Source organism: Chenopodium album, chromosome 7, assembly GCF_948465745.1.
Source record: "Chenopodium album chromosome 7, dcCheAlbu1.1, whole genome shotgun sequence".
NCBI lineage: Eukaryota > Viridiplantae > Streptophyta > Magnoliopsida > Caryophyllales > Amaranthaceae > Chenopodium > Chenopodium album.
The window spans coordinates 34,523,292-34,539,280 of NC_137840.1; positions in this window are offsets into that span (position 1 = coordinate 34,523,292).

The following is a 15,989-nucleotide window of genomic DNA, read 5'->3' on the forward strand; positions in this document are numbered from 1 at the left end:
TGCCCTAATAATAAGCATCTACTTAATTCTGCTTGTATTCATGTGCGCTTTCTTACTAACATGCAATTAATAGGTTTACCTTAAACCAGTTTAATCTATGTTGGTTGAATATTAATGCACAAATAAACTATTATTGGCGATCACTTGAATTATAATCGAATTCACCCTAAACAAGATTATTAATTATCTTATTAAGCGTGATTACAAGTACAAATTCTCTTTAAACATGCATAAAAAGGTGTGATCAAGCAATAACAATAATAATATAATATCAAGCAACATGATAATAATAACAATAATAATCATTAAAATAATCATGACAATAATCATAATAATCATGTTAACAATAAAGCATAATAATGGCAAGACCCTAGGCATGATACTAACAAGATTAATAACAAACCCTAGCATGTCACTAAACATCAAAGATCAAAGCTTTAGCCTTAACATGATACTAACATGAATATTAGGAAAGAAAATAGGAAGCATCACAACAATCATACTTGATATTAGGAATTTTTAGTTATTACCCTAAACATGATACTAGGAAGCAATAAAACATCCTAACATGATACTAGGAATCAAACTAACAATCTAAGCATGATTTCTACATCAAAATATCAATTTAAAACAATTAAAGCTCTTACTTGGATGCCTCGTATCTCTTTCTAATAACAAAATACACGCGTTAGTAACTTCAAGGAAAATAAAAAAATCAAAGAATTAAATTAAAAAATTGAAATAGAGATTTGGGACCAAACCCTAAATATCAAACCTTTCACGTCTAGGGCGAAGGCAACTTCGAATTATGCTAGGTGTGTCTAGATATTGAGAAAGCGGAATTTTATTTGTAAAAAGTTGGTTTAGAAAGAGAAAGAGAGAATCAAGAAATTCTTGATGACAGTTGGTGATGAGAATTGATGATTGAAAAAGGGGAGATATGACCTCTATTTATAGGAAAAAATAGGGTCGAAGAATAAGAAAAGAATCCGAATTCGAATTCGAATCGAAATAAAACTCGATGGACAGCAGTTTTTGCGGATTTTGTTTTTATCATATCTTTTGATCCAGAAGTTCAAATAAGGCATATAATGTGTCGTTGGAAAGATCTTGAAGTCTACTTTCCAACCCAATTAGAATAAGATTAAAACATTTTGTAGATAAAAAGATATGGCCAAAATAGTAGGACGACGTCAGTTTTGGATATAGTTATGTATTCCATTCATATCTTTTTCGTTATAGCTCAGAATTAATATTATAATATATCATTGGAAAGATAATTTCAAGATCTATCAAACCATATAAGATTTGGATAAAGATTACGAGGAACAAAAATAATATCTGACTGTCTTTGAATATCTTTAAATTCGAATAAAATTAGGATTTAAGAAAAAGAAAAGTTTTTATTTAACTCAAATTCTTTAATCTTATCTTTTCAAAAAGGATAATTAAGATCTTTTAGAAACTAATAGAAGCTTTTAATTAATCCTAATTAGTTTAGGAATAGGATTAGACCTTTGGACCCTCCACATGATCATTGGGTCGTAGGTAAAATCCGGTTTAGGCCCAGTTTAGTATTTTAGTCATAACTTCCTCATTATTCATCGGAATTGGGCTTATAATATATCGTTGGAAAGGTCTTTTCAAGCCTCATCTAACTACACTATTATTGGACTCATATAATGGACCAAACTAGACTAGAATTCACGTTTTTTTAAAAATAGGGTAAGAAAAGAAATATTTTCAAAACCAGAAAGAAGAGATATTTTAACAAAAACATCCTCATCACTAGACTTTCCACTCTTTTGCTTTGTTCGCTAATCAATGACATGAAAGATATTCATCACTGGGTTTGGTTTTGGGGAGACACAATTGGGTGTCTACAGAAGCCCCCACTTTGACTGAGTTTGGAGAAACTTATGTTTGAAAACAAAAGTCAAAGTAACGATTGGGACGGAGAATGATTCAGAATTTTCTGCGATCCTAAATCATTCTTGTAACACCAATACCTGCAAACTAGCGTTAGTTAAAACAGATAAAGAGAGTTAAGAAACGCGTATCTTGCACCGTCGAGCACACATCTCTGAAGTAACCGATTTGTTGCTGCATTTGTCGTTGTGACAACCTTCCACAAGCTAGGAAACGTCATCTTGCTGTTTTGATGTTCACTCGTCTCTGAACAATGGAGCATTTTTTGATATGTCCACGCGTCTCTAAACAAAGAGCTTTTTATGATATGCTCACGCGTCTCTAAGCAAAGAACTTTCCATTTTTGTTTGACGATCTTCCTCAAGCTAGGGGATACCGCCTGAAGACTGCTACGCCTGTAACTACCTTCAATTTCTGCTGTGATATATAGTCTTCTACAAGCCAGAGAATACGATCAAAGATTGCTTTGCCTGAAACGATCTTCAATTGTTGCGATAATATTCCGAACAAAATTACCGAAGACCAACGCTTGCCGATCCTTAAAGCTCGCTTGAACTTTGTTGTCGATGCTTTGGGTGATGACAATCCTCTTTTCTTTAGGAATAGTTGCCTACACAATTCTTGTATGATGTATGACAATCCGATTTAGGGAAAGTTGTCAATGTCACGTAACAATCCATCCTTGGAAATGTTGCTACGATGAAGCAACAATCCGTATCTCAGAAAATTTGCCAAAATCCAATTTTGGGAAAAGTTGCCAATGCTTCGTAACAATCTGTCATAAGAACTTTGCTACGATCGACAATCCACATCTTGGAATATAACTCTTGAAAGCAATCCACCTTGGAATTTTGCCAACGCTATGCGACAATCCTTTTAGGAAAATATTGCCACTATTGACAATCCGCGTCTTAGAACATTTGCAAAAAAGAGTTGACCGACAATCCACTTCGGGAAAATTTTCCACTTACGGAAATGAATGACAATCCACATTGAGGAACCTTTGCCAAAATTTATGATGATTAGAGACCTACGACAATTCTTTGGGAAATTTTTCCATAGGGAACTATGTGTATGTGTAGACACCTAAAAATGTCTCCCCAAAACCAAACCTGATAATGAACAACATTTCACTGTCATTATTGGTCGGGTAGAGTATTTAATCTTGGAGTGCTTGAATCCATATTTCTATTTCATAAACCAACCCAATTCCTATCCCAATTCCCCAAACCATAATTTATTTTTCTCTTTTTGTGCCTTTAAACCCAAAATAATTCATTTTGTGTCCTTTAAAATCATTCATTTCGTGTCCTTTTTATAAAAACGTTTAATCCAGTTTATTTTGGTCCATAATATGGGTCCAATGATTAAATAATTGAATGGGGCTTTAAAAGATCTTTCCAACGATATATTATAAGCCCAAATCCGAGTTATAACGAATAAGTTATGGCCAAAATATTAAACTGAGCCCAAACCGAACCTAAGCCCACCTTACCTACGACCCAATGATCATGTGGAGGGTCCAAATTATTTAATCCCATTCATAAACCAATTATAATTAATTGGAAGCTTCTATAAGTTTCTAAAAGATCTTAATTATCCGTTTTGAAAAGATAAGATTAAAGAGTTTGAAATTGAATAAAACTTTTCTTTTTTTGAAAGTCCTAATTCTATTCGAATTGAAAGACGTTCAAAGATAGACATATATTATTTTCGTGCCTCATATTTTTTATCCAAATTTTATATGGTTGGAATTTATATATTATAATATCAATTCCGAGCTATTAACGGAAAAGATATGAATAAAATGTCAAACTCTATCCAAAATTGACACCGTCTCACTATTTCGGCTATATCTTTTGTTATACAAAATATTTTAATCTGATTCTAATTGGGTTAGAAAGTAGACTTAAAGAGCTTTTCAACAATATCTTATTTATCTTATTCCAATTTCTGGATCAAAAGATATGATAAAAACAAAAACCGCAAAAAATGCAGTCTATCTAGTTTTATTCCGATTTAATTCGGATCTTATCTTAATTTTTCGACCCTTCTTTTTTTCTCTATAAATAGAGATCATATCACCCCTTTTCCAATCATCAACAAGCTTGATGATCAAATCCTTCTCTCTTCCTCTCTTTTACACCAAAAATCATTCTTCTTCTCACTCTCTCATATTCTAAGCCTTAAACTTATATTCCTAATTACACCATTTTTCCCTTAAGCACTCCAAGGAGTCCATACAATACCCGAAGTTCTACACTTAAACCAAGGCGTGAAAGGTATAATTAACTGAGGGTTTGGACCAAATGAACTCTACTTTTATTTAATTTAATTGTTTCAATTCGATTTATATTTTTATTGAAGTTACTAACGGTTTATACATGATGTAGCAATTCAAGGAAACGCGGAAAGTGAGTAATTGATTCACTTAATTACTCTTATTTTTATTCTTGTTGCTAGTATCATGATTAGGTTATTTTATATTTGATTTGACTAGCGCTATTATTGTTAAATTGCTTCCAATATTAATGTTTATTCTATTGTTATAATGATCACTATATTGCATGTTAAAGGGAATATGTAATTGAAAATCACGCCTGTTTGGGGTATTTTTACCCTAGACACGTGGGCCAATGAGAGGACGCCACGTGTCGAGGTCAGGATGGCCCATGTGGCTCAACATCCTCTTGACACTTGGCGCCCCCAGATATGCCTCTGAAATGGCGGCCTTCAAGGGCCCAAATCCCTAGGAGCGTCGTAAAACGGCGCAGCCCACTAAAATCTAGGTCCAGTGACCTAGGTAGGGGCACATTCTCCAACGATCCTATAAATAGAGAGATATTTCCCCATTTTGGGGACACATTCAATCATTTATTACACCTGTATTCTCTTACATCAGAGAAAGACTTGAGCTTGGAATCCGAGCAGATACCCACCTAAATTTCCGTTCTCTTTATTCCGTTTCAAGTTACTAACTTGACCGTCGGAGGCGGAGCTCCAACCACCCGGAGTCTCCGTTATTTTGCAGGTACAGCTCAGTCGGATCAGACTTCGTGACGTAACTCTCCCGAGGGACAAAAAAACACCCAAAACATTTGGCGCCGTCTGTGGGGAGAGTACCTCGAAGATGGTTCAAGAGTCTGTGCCACCCCCTAACCGTTTGGGCGATGACCCAGAAGTCTTTACAGACCATGAGGATGAAGATCCTCTTGTCGAAACCTTTACACCGATGACGGCTCTCTCAGAACCAAGCGCATCCGGCCCAGAGACACTCTGGAGCGGGGTGCCTTCCAGGCGGGTATAAGCCGACCCTCTGGGCAGCCGGAAGGGGAAACCCAAACGGCCGCTGGATCAGCACCTGTCACCCGAGACGAACTCATGAGATTCATGACAAGTTTTAAGGGTGAAATTAAAGAGCTGATCACCCAAAGCCGGGCTGGCCCAAGTAAAGGTCAGTCGGCGAAGAAGACTCCTCCAGAGAAGGGGAAGTCAGTCAAAGACAGGAAGCCCACTCCTCATCCAAAGGAGAAGGCAGCCGGGACTATTGATTGGTAAAAAATTCTCCTTCCCAAGAGGAACAACAACAACACCCGCCGGACTCAGCAGCCGGTGGGAAGCAAAAAATCAATTCTCGATGCCCGGGAAATCATCAATCGGAAGAGAAACCAATCGCTGTCTGAGTCGGCTTCAACGTCAAACTTTCCAGACAGTTTCAACAACATTTCTGCAGGGAGTGTGCCCTCCTTGCATGAGAGTCAGACAGGCGGTAATATCGTCCATTCTGGCCCTCATATGATTAGAGCTGTACCGTATGTGCCTACCCAGGCTTACGAACAGTATCCTCCTCACTTCATGCAGCCGACTCTCTTTGGAGGTCAGGCGGCATATCCAAATGTCCAGCCATTGGACTGGCAGCTTCGTCTGATGCGCCTGGGTGAACAGCCTTCTGCGTTCACCCGGGAGATAACCGAGGCGGCCTAGCCAGCCAAGGTTAAGAATGTATTGGTTGATACCTATGATGGTACCACCAATCCAGAAGACCACCTCATGGCTTACACCAACCTCATGTATCTGCAGGGGTTGGATGATGCCACTTGGTGTCGGTGCTTCCCGGCTACATTGAAGGGCATTGCCCAACAATGGTTTGGTAATCTACCAGCCGGGTCCATCGATAGTTTTAGGAAGCTTGCCTTCCTGTTTGCTTCCAACTTCTCAATGAACATCCCTGCTAAGAAAACAAGCCTTGATTTGAGCACTGTTAAGCAGGGAGAGAGAGAAGGGCTGCGCTCGTATGTCAGGCGGTTCAATCTGATTAGAATTTAGATTCAGGGACTGTCTGATGAGGTAGCTTTTACAGAGTTTTTCAAAGGTCCGAGAGACGGGTCGACCTTTAAGTTCGACCTAGTCAGAAAAGGGGCTTTCACCCTACATGCGGCCCTGAGGGAGGCGGAAAGCTACATTCAAGCTACCGACCTCTGCTCGCCTGGTAGCCAGTCGGACTCTAAGAAGTCCGACAAGCAGAAAGACAACCGGCCTGCTCAGCCGGCTAAAAAGAAAGAAGAGAGCAAGAAAAGAAAAGAAATCTGGGCGGTAAGTGATTCTAACCAGCCGTCCCAGAAGAAGAAGAAAGAATTTAAATCGTACGTCCCAAAGTACGAGTTTAACAAGGACTGCAACTTCATCCTCATGGAGATTAAGGACCGGCTGTCCCTAGAGAAGCCGAATCCAATGAAAAGTTCCATTCAATCAAGGAACAAAAATAAATTTTGCCAATACCATGAGGAAGTTGGACATGACACCAACGACTGCTTCAGCCTTCAACGGACGTTGGACCGTCTGGCTGACAAGGGAATGCTGAAGTCCTATATTTCTAAGTCCCCAGCCGGGGCTAAGAAGAAGAATAAGGGTCAGTCCTCTAAGACTACCCCCTAGCCTGTTAGTAGCTCGGATACCGACAAGGAGCCGGTCTACACAATAGCAGGCGGGTTCTCATGCGGTGGCCCTATCATCCGGGACACCAAGAGCCATCTTCGAAAGATGGACAAAGATGATGATGATAAGGCGTCTGCAAGCTCCTCCTTCCCGGATGTTCTGATCACGGAGAAGGATAGGGGCAGTGTTCGCCGCCTACATGATGACCCGGTTGTCATTGAATGTAAGGTTGCCAACCAACTGGTCGGGCGGATCCTTATTGATACCGGCAGCTCATCATACATCATCAGCCTCCGGTGCTTGCAGAAGCTGAAATATAATGACAGCAGCTTGCATCCAGTCACCCACCCCCTAGTTGGCTTTGGGGGGGGGGATGGTTTACCCAGTCGTAAGAGTCGATCTACCCATCTGGCTGGGTGAGAAAGGAAAAGGGCGACATCTGGTCGTCAAGTTTTTGGTCGTTGAGGAGCTGACCGCCTACAACATTATCTTGGGCCGGCCAACCCTCAACGAATCTAAAGCTGTAATCATCCCTTCTCTCATGCTCATCAAGTATGAGAGGGATGACGGCTCTGTTGGTTCCTTGAATGGGGATCAGAAGACGGCCCGAGAGTGCTATCTCTCAGCCGTTAGAGATACCGTGGCCCCAGGCGGCCAGGAGCCAATAGACCTTGACAATGTCAAGGAGGCCGATCAAGCACCAGCCCCACCAGCAGCCGGAAAGAAAAGAAAGGCACCTATGATGGTGGAGGTGAAGAAGGAGAAGAAATAGCAATCACTGACCGGTGAACGGTCAGATGAGCTCCGTCCCCAACCGGCTGGTGAGCATATTGACATACCTCTGGACAACAGCCGTCCGGAGCGTACCGTGAAGGTTGGGACGGTTGCCTTTGCTAAGTTAGGTGCAGACTTGCACCTTCTACTGAAAGAATTCAAAGACATTTTTGCTTTTGAAGTGGAAGAGATGCTAGGCGTCAGCCTTGATCTTGCTATCCACAAACTCGCCGTAAATCCTAAAAAGAAGCCCATCCGGCAAAAGAAAAGAAATCACGGCGAGGAAAAAAGTCAGGCGGCAGCTGCTGAAGTAAAAAAGTTGTTGGATGCTGGGTTCATTCGGCCATGTAATTTCCCTGACTGGGTGGCGAATGTTGTGCTTGTAAAGAAGCCGAATGGTACCTGGCGGATGTGTGTTTATTACACAGATCTCAACAAGGCATGTCCCAAGGACAGTTATCCGCTTCCTAAGATCGACAGTCTGGTCGATTCAACAACCGGGCATGCCTTGATGAGTTTTATGGATGCCTACTCCGGCTTCCATTAGATACCCCCGTGGAAGAAAGATCAAGAAAAGACGGCCTTCGTCACTGATCAGGGGCTATTCTGTTACACGGTGATGCCGTTTGGCTTGAAAAATTCGCCGACTACGTTCCAACGGATGATTAATACTGTCTTTATTAATCAAATTGGGAGGAATGTAGAGGCATACATTGATGACATGATAGTTAAATCTAAACAGCAGGCGGATCACCTTGCTGATCTCCGAGAAACCTTCACCACACTCAGGCGGCATAAGGTTATGGTAAATCCTAAGAAATGCGTCTTTGGTGTTGAGTCTGGGAAGTTTCTCGGATTCCTGATTGATCAAAGGGGGATAGAGGCTAACCTTGAGAACATACAGGCGGTGATTGACATGAAGTCACCCTGCACTGTCAAGGAAGCACAGAGACTAACCGGCTGCCTGGCTGCTCTGGGGAGATTCCTTAGCCGGTCAGGTGACAAATGCCTTTACTTCTTCCAAGCAATCAGGAAGAAGACTAGATTTGAATGGGGGGATGAGGCTGAGGCGGCCTTTCAACGGTTGAAAGAACACCTCCACTCTTTGCCAAGGCTTGTTAGTCCACTTCCTAGGGAGGTGTTATACATGTACTTAGCCGTCTCATATCATGCCCTCAGTGCTGTTCTCCTTGGTGAGAGAGACGGTGTTCAGCTTCCGATCTATTTCATTAGCCATGTCTTAAAAAATGCTGAGCTCCGGTACCCCATGGTAGAAAAATTTGGCCTTGCCCTATATATGGCTTTCAAGAAATTGAAACCGTATTTCCTGGCTCATCCGGTGGTAATCTACACCGACCAGCCCCTCAAGCGGCCAATGTCTACCTTGGAGTCGTCCGACAGAATGTTGAAAATGGGCTATTGAAATGCAAAGTCTTGAAATCACTTTTGAACCTAGAAAGACAGTGAAAGGTCAGGCATTTGCCGACTTCATTGTTGAAATGACACGACCGGTGCAACCGGATAATATTGACCAGCTTTGGAAAGTGTATGTAGACGGAAGCTCAATGAAGAACGGCTGCGGTGCAGGAATCATATATGAGTCCCCTGAGGGGGACAAATTTGAATACGCACTGCGGTTTAAGTTTCAAGCCTCAAATAACGAGGCGGAAAATGAAGCCCTACTAGCCGGAATTCGCATGTGTAAGGCGGTAGGGGCAACTAAGATTGCCGCCTATTCTGATTCACAGTTGGTCGTCAGCCAGTATGAGGGAGCATATGAGGCTACTTATCCGGCTATGATCAAATATCTTCAGGCAGTCAAAGAAGAGACTGGGACACTTGAGGAATTCCACCTGAATTAAGTGCCCAAGTCAGATAACAACCAGGCGGATGCGTTGTCTAAATTGGCTTCTTCCGCCTGCTGTGATACTCCTTGGTCGGTCTTTTGGGAAGTTCTTGAAAAGAGAAGCATACATGAAGAGCCCATTGGAACCTTAGACCGAAGCTCTACCTGGATGGATGACATCCGGGCATATTTAGCAGATGGCAAGCTTCCTGATTCACCATAGGAGCAGCAAACTTCGAGTTGAGAAATGGAGAACTCTTCAAGGCAGGTTTCCTCAAACCTTTATTGAAGTGTGTTACCCCAGAAAAGGGGAAAGAGATTCTCGAAGAATTGCATGCCGGATACTGCGCTTCTCATATAGGCGGCAGGTCCTTAGCCGTCAGAGCCAGGCGGCATTACTTTTGGCCTACTCTTGAAGCAGACGCCAAAGAGTTAGTCAAAAGATGCGACAAGTGCCAAAGGTTTGGCCCACTGATTCGCCGCCCGGCTACTGATCTGACGGTAATCCACAGCCCAGTCCCATTTGCCAAATGGGGCATGGATATCTTGGGTCCTTACACGCCTGCTCCAGGTGGAAAGCGCTACATTTTAGTGGCTGTGGATTATTTCACTAAATGGGTAGAAGCTGAGCCGGTTAAGAACATCAAGACAAAGGATGTCATCTCCTTCATCTGGAAGAACATCATCACCCGGTTTGGGGTACCTATGTCTATGGTGTTTGATAATGGCCCTCAGTTTGAGACCCCCTAGCTCAAGACTTGGTTGAGAGATCAGGGTATCTCACAATGTTTTGCATCAGTCGGCCGACACCAAGCAAATGGCCAAGTTGAAGCCTTCAACAAACTCATCTCTGACAGCATAAAAAAGAAAATTGAAAGAGTCGGTGGTTTATGGGCAGAGGAATGAATTCATGTCGTGTGGCCATCTGGACTACTGCTAAAGGGGCAACCGGAGAAACCCCATTTCTTATGGTATACGGTGCTGAAGCCGTCTTGCCCATTGAGCATTATGAGCCGACTCTCAGAGTTATGCTCTATGATGAAGAGGCAAATTGGGAGGCCATGCGGCTGGCATTGGACTCCCTCCCGGAACGCAGGGCCAACGCTGCCCTGCGCCATGAGATATACCATCTGAGAATGACTAGAGCTTATAACAAGAAAGTGCACAAGCGTCCCGTGAAAGTGGATGACTTCGTGTTACGAAAAATGGAGGCAACCGGTAGGGCCAATGAGGCTGGGAAGCTAACCCCTAACTGGGAAGGCCCCTACCAGATTTATGAAGAGGTCAGAAACGGCACCTACCGTCTGGAAACCCCGGACGGCCGCCGCCTGCCTAGGACTTGGAATGTAGACAATCTAAAAAAGTACTACTTCTGAGAATGTATAATTTTTGTAAACAGTAAGTCAATTAATGAAAATTCAGGCTTTGTTTGCAAAGTTATTTTTCCATTTTTATTCGTCCGCCTGGGCAATACTCAGACGGACCCTGTGTTTAACTTACTAAGTTTGATACTTGGTTTGGTTGAATATTATAACCGTTTGTCCGCCTGGGTAAAACTCAGACGGACTCTTTGTTTGAATAACTAAGTTTGATACTTAGCGCAATCTAATAATTGTTGATCCGCCTGGGTAAATAAGACGGTTTCTTTATTTAATTAATTACGTTTGATAGTGTAATTTAATAAATTGCTTGACCGCCTGGGTAATACTCAGACGGACTATTCGTTCAACCAACTAAGTTCGATATTTAGTGTAAATCCAATGTTGTAATAACGCTCGGCCAATGATCCGATTAAAAACTAAGCACAAAAACGCTTAGTGGCTATACAACCGATCTCAAACAAGACCAAAGGCAAATACGGCCGGATGGTTGCTTGTTTTATAAAACCACCTGTCCCAACATGGACAAAGGCGTCCGGCGACACCCCTCCGGGTGCAATCGTCGCAGAGAACAGACCATTCGTCTGTTCTATGTACAAATGCAGATGGCGAAAATTGAACGACCAAATTGGTCAACTCATAGTTATCTGATGAGAATAATCTATGAAGAACGATTAAGTAACCAAGTACCGGATGCCCTAAGGCATCAGTCGGTCATCGGTTGAAATTCTTACTTGGGTTATTTATTCCAAAGTTGCACTAACTTTCCCTATTAGGGCAAAAGATTGTGTAATGGCTACGCGTTAACCGCAGACAAAATATAACCGCCAGGGTAAGAAGCTCAAAGCACCCGCTTCTATGGCCGGCTGCGCACTTGGTTTGGGGCAATCACCATTGTGATTGATTGGCCTGAAAACACTCCATACTTCTCCTAGTATCAAGTGTTTTCAAGCCAATCAATCCGCTTGAGTAAAACCAACCACACAGCCGCCCAGGGGCAAGAGCACCCGGATTGAAAATTGCCGCATGCTTTTTTAAGTTAGGCAAAATATTAAAGAATTGCAAATAGATGCAAAATTCAAATTGAAAAACTCAAAAAACAAACATATATAAACACCGAATGAGTCGGAATACTTCATTAATATTAAAAATGGCACAAAGGCCAGAATAAATGTTAGCCGGAATCACATCCGGTGAAAAAACCAAAAATTAATTGTTGACCCAACCCCATGGTTGGTAAAGATACAAGATTACACGGCATACAAGCCGGTAGAGAAAATGGTTGGCATACTGCCGTAGAAGTTGGGGAGGCCCGCCTAAGGCTGAGGTGGATACTGCTCCGGCTGAGTCTGGCTGGCTTGGCCCTCGTTATGATCATCTGCCGCCGGCTCCTCGTCATCAGAGACTTCATATCCCTCCTCAGCAGCCTAGTCTTTGTAGCGAGGCGGTGGAGCATCACCTAGTTGCTAGGCATCATACACCGTAGTGGCGTAATCATACCTCAGCTTATAGACCTCAAAGTCTATTTCTGGGTAAAGGAGGCTCCAGGTGATCTTCAGTCGGGCCAAGTTGTCCCGCTCGTTTTCCTCAGTCAGCCGGTTCTGCTCTTGGGCCAGCTCGTCCGACTGCTTGTTGCGCAGATTGATGAGCTCGACCCTCAGGCGGTTATTGTCTGTTCGGAGTTGGGCATTCTCCTTGTCAACATCTTCCAATGCCTTGAGATCTGATTTGACATCTTTCAGCTGCTTATCAAGGTCATCAACCTGGCTGTTAGCTTCATCGTTTGCAGCCGTCAAACTCCGGATCAGCTCCTCCTGTTTCAACTCTACTACTTTAATCTTTAAATTACACATATAATCAGAATGTTCCGCAAAGTTGAGGTTTTCTAGGGCCCTTCGTTTGGCGTCATTTACCTCTTCTTGCTTCCGCCTGAAGGGGCTCTAGAGACTGTCCACTCTCAGCATAGCCTGAGACAATAACAACTGGTTTATGAGTTACTTAGCTAAATTAAAGATAAAAGATATCAGGGTAGAGGGATTTTTTTACCTCAGCCAGAGAACCCATTATCCGGTCGAAGTCCACGACCTGCAGATCAGGTATGAAGTTCTTCTTAGACCGGGTGAGGGTCCTCACCATCCGTTTTGCAAAGCTTGCAAGATCCGGCTCGTTAGAAGTCAGATCTACATCAAAAGTAGCGCTTTGTGAGATAGAAGCATCGTAGTCGGCATTCATCCGTTGCCGGCTGCTGACTGACCCTTTTGAAGGATCAACCTTGGTCTTGACTCTCATAAAATCAAGTGGCCAAGGTATTTCAGTTCGTTCCTTACCTTGAGCTTCCGGATGGGTCTCCGGCTTCTTCTCCTCCCTAGTGGTTGCCGCACCGCTTGCAACCTCAGGTGGCTCGCCACCCTTTGATGCCGTAGAGACATCCGGCGCCTTCTGCTGTGAGCGTTCTGAGCTTTCGCTCAGTTTTCTCAGTACATCAGGAGATTTGCCCCCAGTCGTTGGACGACCGGATTGGGCAGATGTTTGCTTCTGGGGTGGAGGAGGGTCCTTCTTGGCGGCTTTGGCAGTTGGAGCCTTCTCCAAATCATCTCCTTGCCTTTTGAGCAGCTTGGAGAATGATCGTGGAATCCTCTTGACGGACTCCTGAGAGATAAACAAAATGTAAGTATACCCAACCAGTTTAAAAAAAATAAATAAATAAAATGCAAACACATAAAGTCAGGCGGTCTTACCCCGCCTTTCTTCGAATCCTTAGTCTCGACGACTGCCTTTTTGGCAAGTGTCGCCTCCTTGCGCAGCAGCGCCGCGGACTTAGCCGGAGTTTTTTCCTGGTCTACCATCCTCAAGGCTTCGTCTGCAAGATCAAGAATTTAAAGTTAGAGAAAATTAAGGCAAGTTCGCAATTAAAATAAAACAACAATCATTCTGGATGAGAAGTATTCTACCCCTTGGAAATATGGTACTTAGCCCGCAGGCGGACAAGAAGCACTCGTCCTTGAAGAAGTCCGGATGGGGAATCCAGTTTTTGGGTACAATAATATGAGTCCCATCCCCCATGGGCTCAGTTGTTGTTTCAAAGAATCCCGGCTCCATTATTTGCTCCCGGGCCTTAGTAGATAGTGCCGGGAGAGGGCATTTGCGTCCAAGGAGAGCCGGTTCAGTATTATACCGGCGTAGTGTCCGGTTGTGTCTTAGGGTGGGGGAGGAAATCAGATAAAACTTGTCCTTCCACCCGGACCATTTGGACACTTTGTCCAAAGTCATTAAGTATTGGGGCAAGGTAGTCAGAGTATACCATGCCCCATGGCCGCCTGGAGCCTTGCTCAAATAGTGCATGTGAGCGAAGGAAGAGAAACTGGGGTTCAAGTTCTGAAACTCGCAGGCGGCAATGTAACTTAAGATATTCACCCACGAGTTAGGGGTGAGCTGCCAAACCCCTAGATCGTACCCCTTGAGGATTTTCCTAATCCCGGGGTGGAGGGGGAACCGGAGGCCGGCTTTGATAACCGCCTCGTAGCAGATGAAGTAATCATCTGCATGATCAATGTCGTCACTCCAGGCCATTACAACATCAGCCGGAGGGACAATAATCTCCCAACCCCTTCCAAAGGGGTGCTTCTCTTTAAAAGCTCTGAACCCGCTATTAAGTAGGGCGATATTACTCGGCAGCATCCGGGTCTTTTTTGGGTTGGGATTGTCAGCAACCTTGGGCGGCTGCTGATAGCCAGTTGCAAAATCATTCTGGTCGGAGCCAGAAGATTCAGCTCTTGATCCTTGGCCGGCCTCAGCACCGCCGACTTCATTAGAGGAGGCGGCTCCCTCGCCGTCTACCTCTCTTATCCCAGAGCTCCCGGAGGTAGAGGGAGCCACTTCGTCAGATCCGCTCTCCTCCCAATCCCTCTGTTCCCTTTCCGGGAAAACCTCATCGGCTGGCACTCTCATAGTGCGCCGGCTCTTAGACCGCCTGGCCGTCTATTTCGTTCTGGCCATTGTGTCCTGCACAGACACAGAGAGGGAGGAATTCGGAGATGAGCATATTGGTTCCGACATTCCAGAAGAGGCACCCCCTGTTCTAGACTTAGCCATTCCGGGGGATCGGCTGAGTGTCCTAGGCAGTGCCGAGTGGGTGGATTGGGAACTCATTTATATTCTTTAAAAAAGCCGGGTATACAGGCGGAAAAAATGTTATATAAATTGAAAGGGAGGAAAGCTAAAATGGTAAAGGCAGTTACCTCGCTTTTACTCTGGAAAAATCTAAAAACCGCTACAGCCGGTGAACCGGGTGATGAACCGCTAAGCACTCGGAAGCTTGAAACTTACTGTGACGCAGACGGGAGCAGAGAAATCTCTCTCTAGAATCTCTCTTTTTCTCTCTCTAAAAAGTCAATGTGAACGTAAGGTGTGAAAAGGAGGGGGGTAACTTTCTATTTATAGAAAGTGAAAGTGGGGGGAAAATTTTTTGATTTGAAATTCAAAAATTTTACCCGTTACTGTTCACCTATGAAAGGTTGACACGTGTCACAGGCCCCACGTGATATGCACGTGCGACCTGTGAGGGGCAAATGTTTGGGGTATTTTTACCCTAGACACGTGGGCCAATGAGAGGACGCCACGTGTCGAGGTCAGGATGGCCCATGTGGCTCAACATCCTCTTAACACTTGGCGCCCCCAGATATGCCTCTGAAATGGCGGCCTTCAAGGGCCCAAATCCCTAGGAGCGCCGTAAAACGGCGCAGCCCACTAAAATCTAGGTCAAGTGACCTAGGTAGGGGCACATTCTCCAACGACCCTATAAATAGGGAGATATTTCCCCATTTTGGGGACACATTCAATCATTTATTACACCTGTATTCTCTTACATCAGAGAAAGACCCGAGCTTGGAATCCGAGCAGATACCCACCAGAATTTCCGTTCTCTTTATTCCGTTTCAAGTTACTAACTTGACCGTCGGAGGCGGAGCTCCAACCACCCGGAGTCTCTGTTATTTTGCAGGTACAGCTCAGCCGGATCAGACTTCTTGGCGTAACTCTCCCGAGGGACAAGAAAACACCCAAAACAACGCCTAATAAGATAATTTGGACAACCGGTTTAGGTTCCTTTTAATCTTGTTTTTTAATCA